Below are 9,219 nucleotides of genomic sequence, written 5' to 3' on the forward strand. Positions count from 1 at the left end.
TCAAAACTCAAGAAAAAAATACCACGCTCTATTCACTGCTTTTTAATTAAATGCAGTACTTATAGCGGAAAGTAAAAAAAAAATCTGAATAATCGGCAAAATATCATAATACATCTTTGTATTAAATTCCATGACGAACCAATTTTTATAATCCTTAACCCGGTTTTAGATTCATAGTTTCTTAGCCAAAGTTGTTCAGAATGATTCGTACAACATTTTCAGCATACGCGATTTTATAGAAAATAATCGACTCGGTCTAATAAGTATGCATAATTGAGCAGTACTGGCATTATGTGTATATATGGCACCTAAAACTTACTTTTGTTTAATGAAAACATTGTAACTCTTATGTTACTTGTTTTTTTAGTATTTTAATGGTATTACTGATATATTTTTAATTTGGGAATTTTGGAATTTTGTCTTGAGGATTTTGAAATTTGGGACTTAAAGACTAACATAATGTATAAGGAAATAAAAAAATTACATATGCTTACTAATTTTTGGTAACGATAAACATTTATTATTGACCATACTATAAATCCTCCTTCATCTTCAGAAAAATGTGTGACTGAATGTATTCGTAAAGTGGAAATAAAGATATATTTTGTTAGAGTGTTAATAACATTTTAAGGAAAGCCACTTAAGGTAACACAAATAAATCTTCCTTAAACCCTGCAAATAAAAGAAACAAAGAATAATCATAAGTTTTCTTGAACATTTCAAATTGAATAGGGAATCGTTAAAACAACCAATCAATGTGGTTACAAAATAAACATTGACTTGACGAAGTTGTTTGAGGATAAAGTTCTTATAGATGTAAATCAATATTAAAACGAGCTATATACGGTTGCTAGGTTGCACTTTAATTCAGAGACAACCGCTTAAACATATTACAAATTGAGCGACTGCGGAGAAGTATGGTGGTATATGAAAGATGCGTTCCAAAGTAAACAGGATCTTTATCGATTGTCCAGTGAGAATTTCATGACATTTCATCGATTGGAAGTGAAGTTATTGCGTTTTAAGTGTCAATATGCTTGTGTCATCGGTGCGAAAATGAGCTGTGAACAAAGAGCCAACATTAAATTTTGTTTTAAAATTGTTAAAACTTTTACCGAAACGTTTCAATTGATGTAAACGTTTATGGCGATGATGATAATAAGTTGTAATTACAAAAATAATAAAAACCTCCGAAAAAGTTTTGTACAACGATATTAAAGAGGTTAATGTTGATTCCAATTTATTAAAACAAACGAAATTCATATGGTGCGAAAATACTATCTTCGATTCAAGCATATTATTGATGGAAATTAAGTCTTAATAGTTAAGTATGTCAAGCAAACTAACGCAAAGACGACTGAAAATGAATTTGAAGGGTAGGGTTAACATAAATAAGCGGTTTCTGTCAAAAACAAATATTGAAGTTCGTTTGTCATTAGAACATACATAGATATGGTTAAAACTAAAGGGTGGTCCAAGTAGAGGTACTTTTTTCAATAGCCTGTTTTTTGACAGATCACGCTTGGGTCGTGTCAAGCTATCATGTTATTTTTGTACAGTATTCTTTCGGATTTCGGCATGGAAAGACTGACATCTGAGCAACGTCTATAATACATCGCATCAATCAATAGATTACTAAGGGAACATTTCGGGAAGCAGATAATTTTACGTTTCAGGCCGGTTGATTGGCAACCAAGATCGTGTGATATCATACCGTTAGACAAAACATCACTCGTGTCATTCGCCAAAATTCAACTTAATGGATGGACCATCTGAGACGTAGCCACGGCTAAAATTTGAGATATTATAGATAATATCAAAAAATAAATGTCAAAGTATATTCTTTCGATTGATAATAAACATTGCCCATTAAATTTGAAGCTTCCGTTTTTTTTTCTTTCAAAATGTAGGGAACTTCGAAATGGATAACATTTTACTTACAATTCTGGAAAATAATTCTTTTTGTGAACATAATTAAAATTTTTCATTTTGGTCTTGATGAATCAATGGGCCAATTAAAGTAATAAAAATAAATCTAATTAGTACAGAGGTTAATTCCGGAAATCCTTACATATTTTAAGGACATGAGTTTGAGACCTAGGTCTAGCGACATTGTGATAACTGATCACGGCTTTTGGTCAATGCAATTGAGCTTACAACACAGGATAAATGTTTGTTCCGCTTCTTTGTTGATTTGACATTCCATTAGTTACATATTGTACGATTTTCTATTAGTAGTTTAACATAAGCATAAAACTTTCACCTCCACTCACATAAGTTGAACGGCAATCCTTAACATCTCCTTGTCATGTTTTTATTGGTAATTGGTTAAATGAATAATACTATAAAGTATATTCGCAGATGCAATTAAAATGCATAGCTAAAAACAAATTCCAGTAAATTAAATACCTTTCGATGTACTAAATCAACGTATGATTTCAAGTTGATTTCTAGATAATACTCGGAGAACTAAAATTTTTTTTACATAATTACTTATACTTTTCCTAAAAGGTAGTAGATCAACTGCTTCAGCGTGCAGCCTAATTCAGAGTGGTCTGTCCACTCCCATATTAGCCCAGTTAGCATTGAGCTCGCCTGACTGTGCACTCAAGAGTGATGAAGACGTGTCTAGAATCGTTATCTCTAGCATCGAGTTGCTATATCATTAGACTATGAACCTGGCCAAAGCGGTATTACAGGAAAATGCTGGGATGGGGAGCTTGCTAGGGCAGGTGCTTCAGCATTAATAATTTAATAATGGGAAGGAGTAGGAGTTTTTTGTGGTTTCGTTCTGGATTGTTAGACCGCAGACCAGCTCAGCAAGCGTTGGTCATATACTATACCTAGCAGCTGTGTTGTTGCAAGATCCTTCAGGGTAAATCATAAGAAACCTAGTGAGCCCTTCGCTTTCGATAGAATCTACATTTCAATGGTTGCAGTTTTCCTAACTGAAAACTGTCTAATTGTGATTTGGACTCATTCGGTAACATTGAACATTTTATCAGTTGTATACAGTTAATACTATATACATATATAATGAATGTTGTTTTAATCAGGCTTTCTTTAAATTTAAAGAAAATTAAAAATTTACAGTTCTCCTAAAGAGTCCGAACATTCGTAAGCAATAAGCCTGTTTTAGAAACCAAACCATGGAAATAAGGGTGACTTTGCGCAGAAAATAAAAGGCAATAAATGTGCTCGGTAGTGTACGAAACGCGAAAATGAGGGTTGAGTGGCAATAACTGCTTGCCTTATTTTGGTACAGCATCAAAAGAAATAAAATGGAATTGAAGAAAACTACAGGAAATGTTAAAAACGAATAATGGGGGATGCCAAGTTTATGAATTAATGCACATAACTATGAATATTCAGCTTTCATGCTATGTACGGTTTGCCTTAACTCCGCAATTGGAATTAACTTTCAGAAAGAAAAGATGTTACCTATATATGTGTAAATAAAAAATTCGAAAAAAGATGGACGGAGGAGAAGTTGCTACGCTTAAAAAATTATGGTTTTCTTATTTTGTTTATGATTTTCGTGTGCTTAAACGCCAACGTCAATTCATAATCTGCCACATCTTTGGACAAACTAAAGAAAGTCAAGTTTTATTGAAAATATTTATAATGGCTTCTTCACAGTTTTAACGAAGCAACTGTGTTGGTTGCAGAAGAAGTATTGAGATTGAATGCGCCTTGAATAAGGTGGAGTAAGTAGCGTTAATGGCGTCCAAGTATAAGAAATCAAAATTAAGTTGAACGTAAAAAAGCAACAAAATTACTCAGTCATAATAGACATACATATGTATAAACCAAGTGGATTTTGTGAGTATTTGTTTTAAATTTTTTTCTTTTATTTTAATCTGCCGCAGTCTTCAATAGAAGTCACGACTCAACAAATTACATACTTAATTCAGCAAGGATAGCGCTACCGACACACTTTTAAATTGAAAACGTCTCGCATCACTGAATGTGTAAGTGTACTCCTTCAATGACTAAACTTAAAGTATTGAATATTGGCCCGCAACATTCTTCACAGTTTATAATACTATGAGCGAAAAGTAATAAGACTTTGACGAAATTCTTAATTTATTCTTCAAAATCTTTGTATCCCCTTCAAAGAAATCGCCCTTGGCCACAATTCACTTGCGTCACCGTTTCTTCCAATCCTCGAAACAGTTGTAAAAGTCAATTTTCGAAAAAGCCTTCAGTTCTCGTAGCGAATTACGTTGTTCACGATTTTAATTGATGATTTGGCGAAAAACTCACTAATAATCAATGCATTATGCTAGTACAAAAACCAAGAATTGTCGATATTCCAACGACGAAAATAAGATCTCTGTCGTTAATGACCGCCCTGCACCCTCGAAGGCCTTTTCCAACTTTCTGAACGCTTCGGCACCAGAATTTTTTTCCCACACACAAAATTAAAACCAACTTCTTTGTTGAATAATTTAAGTAATCGTAAAAATCGCCGAATATTCTTCATGTACTTCAGAAAGACAAGCGTATACTAAACACTTATAATTATTTTGATGTGAAATTTGGCACGGCCATACCAACCTGGAAAAAATATATAGATAAAATGTCTTTCTTTTTTTTTTGCCCACAGCACTTTTGATCAGTTAAAGGTTGTTTGTAATACTCCAAACTAATCGATATAAATGTCAGGATAATGAGACGAATAGTATTCCGAGTAACTGCCTCTTCGGCCGTCCATGAAAACGATAACGCGGAAAATTATAATGGCATTATTTTGGCATCGGACATATACACTGTTCGTCACATAATTAAGGACAAAATAAAGTTGAATAATTTCAGCTCAATGTTTTTAGCTTTAAATTTTTGCCTAGAGACCGACTATAAATTGCAACTGTGCAAAAAAATGGAGCACGGTGAATGAAAAACATTGACACTTTAACTGAAACTCTGCAAATTTTGTTTACGACGAGTTTTCCTCGATTTCATTCATTTTAAGCACAAAGATTCACTGTTATAAGAAAAAAACGCTCTCAAATTTTATTAAGACAACTCACATACATATATGCCGATATATGCGGTATAAAGTCACCCGGAAGTTCAAAAATCCTTATATTAGGTATATATTGACCCGATTCAACCCTTTTGTTTCTCTCTAAATTTCAATTTACGGTGTGACAAAAAGGTAAAAGGAAATTGTAATTTTAATTCCCCGGGTAAACGATATTTCAAAAAAATAAATTTTGTTAAGTTCGTACAACTGTCCTTAATTAATATGAAAAATAAGGGAGCGATCTGTCAACCGGTTTGTTTACAGCAGCTGTGCAATGGTGAAAAAAACCAAGCCAAAGCCGCTCAAAAATCAAGGTGATGCTTATTGTTTTTTTCGATATTAATGATTTTGTGCAAAATGTATTTTTTTGGGAAGGACAGGTGAATAAAGAGTTCTATTTGGCCGTATTGAGGCGTTTGCGTGAGAACATCCCTCGAAAACGGCCAGAATTGCGGAAGATCAAGTCGCGATTGTGGCCGAATTTAAAGCCAAAAACGCAATGAAACCATCGATCAACCACCGTATTTACCAGATTTGACTCCCTGTGATTTTTTCTTGTTCCCCAACTGAAAGGAACATCCCAAAAAGTTGTTATGATAAGTGTTTCGAGGACTGGAAAAATAGTTGACATAATTTGAAGGCGACAAAATAGAATAATTCAATATTGTGGCTTTATTTTGGGTTAGTTTTTTTTTAACAATTCATATCTCAAACATTGGTCGGTATTTTCGGTAAAAAGTCAACTATAAGACCACATATTCAGTACAGTAAGGATTGAACAGTTTTGGTTCGATTTGGGCAATTTTTAGTCATAAGGTGGCAATCCTCAACATGCTATTCGTGCATAATTGTGTCCTGATATATTAATTGATTACACCATTCTACCAAAAAATTTTCGTTCTTTGTTCTAAAGTTTATTTTATGATTTTCTGACTAATAATGAACAAAAACTAAAAGAAAATACCTTTTTTTCGTATCAAGTTTGCTTTTGTAAAAGTTATAGTAATAATACCCTTTTTTTTTTTGTACAAGTCTAGAATAACTTAAAATGCTAATGCATTTTGTTATATATGTGGGCAATTTATTAAAGTTCGAGACCTAAAATATGAACTAAATGCAGCTCATGTTCTCCGTGAAGCCTACGAAGCATGTTTTAATTGCCCTGTACAGAATCAAGACAAGACATGGGCTCCATATGTTGCTTGTAGTTATTGTAAAAGATGTTTAAAAAGCAAAGAAATTTTCAACAAACGGTGAATTAAATATAATAGACATATTAATTTCTATATGTTAGGTTGGTATCGAGGTGAGAAAAGGTTTATGAAATTTGCAATACCAAGAATCTGGCGAGAACCGAAGATCACGTTAACGACTGCTACTTTTGCATTGTGAATCCGAGTAAAAGGCGTAGGTAAAAATGCAAAACCTGTCGAATATCCTGACCTTGAATCTTCTTCTGCTCCAGTTTCACACGATTTAACACGATCTGTACCTGAGCCGTCGATAACATTATCGCAAAATAGTATCTCATCTCTTAGTTCTCATAGAAGTAATTTCCGATAAGAAGTTTTTACCGACACCAGAACAACCAAATCATCATTTCGTCACTACAGAAGATGTTAATGATTTGATTAGAGATTTAAATTTGCCAAAAAGTGAGGCAGAAAGGAAAGCAGTGGAATTTGCTTGATGATGTTAATAATATAACGGACTAGCCATGAAACATTCTCTACCAAGAGCTTAAAAGCTGTTTGATTACATAACGGAAATAAATTTCCATCTCTTCCAAATGCTCACTCACTATATCTTAAAGAAAATTATGAAAGTGTTAAAATTCGAATCTTTAAAGTATTGCGAGTATAACTGGCAGCTAATTGGAGATTTAAAAATGGTGGGATTTTTTATTATGTTGATATATGTTATTTGTGCTTATGGGATAGTAGAGCGGATGCTAAGCATTATACTCAACGGTCGTGTCCTGAAAGGATAGAACTTTGTATCGGAAAAGAAAACGTAAAATTTTAGCCAATTTTTGAAGCAGAAAAAGCGTTAATGCCGCCTCTGCATATTAAGTTAAGGTTGATGAAACAATTTGTTAACAAACTGGATCAAACCTCAGAAGCTTTTGAATACTTAACAAAAAATTTTCCCGAAGTTATCCAAAGCAAAGGTTAAAGCTGGCATTTTTGTTGGTCCGCAAATCAGACAGATTTTCGACGATAAAAAATTTCCAACGTACCCAGCACGTACTCAAAAAGCGAGTTGGAAGAGTTTCAAAGCAGTCGTTTCTGTATTCTTAGAAAATAACAAAGCCGAAAACTATGGAAACCTAGTTGAAAATATGCTTAAAAAATTTTGGGGCCATGGGCTGTAGAACGTCATTAAAAGTAAATGTGCTGCATGCTCATTTAGATAAATTTAAAAAAAAACATGGGAGCGTATTCAGAAGAACAAGGAAAACGTTTTCATCAAGACATTATGAGCTTCGAAAAACGTTATCAAGGCCAATACAATGAAAACATGATGGGAGACTATATTTGGGGTTTATTAAGAGATAGTGCCTATGAACATAAATGAAAAAGTAAAAGTGTGTACTTTTAAATTATTTTTTACTTTTTTATAAGTTATTTTGATAGTAAAACTTAATAAAAATAATAAAAATGTTTCATTAAGTGATCTCATTTTCAATTAAAAATTAAAAGCCCATATTTTAAAAAATATCATTAAAGCGGTTTCCTAAATAAAAATGCAAACTTTTTATTAGCGTATCTTTTTTTCGCCTAATTACGATCTAAAAAATGGAAATTTACTGCTTTAAAGTTACTCCTTTGAAGTCGTCTCATACTATCACGGGGGTAAAATGTAATGTTTCTGACGTATTCAGTTATTGATTTATCGCACTTTACTAGTTTTTTACAGCACCGTTATATGTAGAGCGAGCGGGCTATCGTCCGATTTCATTAATTTTCACACTATTGGCAGTAGTTCTTATAGTTTTTGCGCTAAGCGAATGTCGTTGTTGCTGTTAATTTAGTGGTTTGGGAGATAGGCACTTTAAACGTATTAGAGGAGGGTCACCCTCACTTTTTCAAAATCTCTCGCCTCTGCAAAATAAGAGTTTTGTACCTTAATTATTGCTATGTTAGATTACGCCATCTACTAACTCGTCCTTAATTTTTTGCCAAGGAACGCTCATACCAAGTTTCATTAAGATACCTTAATTAGTAACAGCTTACATGGGAGGACGGACGGACAGGCAGACAGTCACCTAGATTTCAACTCGTCTCATCACTTTGATGATTTATATATATACTAGAGGACCCATTCACGCTTTACTGCGGCTGATACATAGGTAGTACTGCTAATACCATCTATATGATTTCAATTAGTTAGATTATGACATTTTTTGTGAAGCAACTTGTGTTAGTTTTCATCAAAATGCATCAAAAAGCATTTCATGCGTTAATAAAGCATTGGTTTTTGGGGAAAAATACTCCCCAATCGACAGTCACAGTAGTGGACTGCAAATTATGAAACGGTTCTCAAGCGATAAAGACGAAAAAGTCGGCTGGCAAGGTTATGGTATCAGTATTTTGGGATGCACGTGGTATATTATTCATCCCATGATTACTGAACCAGTTTTAATTCATTGCACTGTGTATTTGGTTGCAGTTCTATTCTACTATTCCCAATATTTAGCAATTTTATTATTTTTTAGGAAGTTCCCGTTCCCGTTTAAATATTGGCCTTCTCTGGACAATGCTTCGAAAATATTTCTGTATATCTCAAATTATAATAGACCTATATATTAACACTTCAGCTATTCCGCTATATTTTCATGCTAGATATTGCGTTTGGTTTGTTATGAATGCATTTGCGTCTTTCGCCCATAATCTCGCAAAGTATCCGCAATGCCTTGACGACGAAAATGTCAATACCATTTTTTATTGGGATATTAAATACATATGTCTGAGGGGTTCGCCCTAAAAAAACAGAATTGTTCGGGAGCAATATCAGTATCAGTATATCCTAAACATGTATGGATGCAAATTAATAACAATAAACTATATGGCTATAGGCTTAACCAAAAGCACAATATAAAACACTAGCAGCCCGCCCCGGCTCTCCAACACATACTTTTTCGTTTTTGCTTGGGGTCATTAAAATTGAAGGAAATTCGAACCTGAAAC

This window comes from Bactrocera latifrons, unplaced genomic scaffold (assembly GCF_001853355.1).
Source record: "Bactrocera latifrons isolate USDA-ARS-PBARC rearing strain unplaced genomic scaffold, ASM185335v1 scaffold_687, whole genome shotgun sequence".
Taxonomy (NCBI): Eukaryota; Metazoa; Arthropoda; class Insecta; order Diptera; family Tephritidae; genus Bactrocera; species Bactrocera latifrons.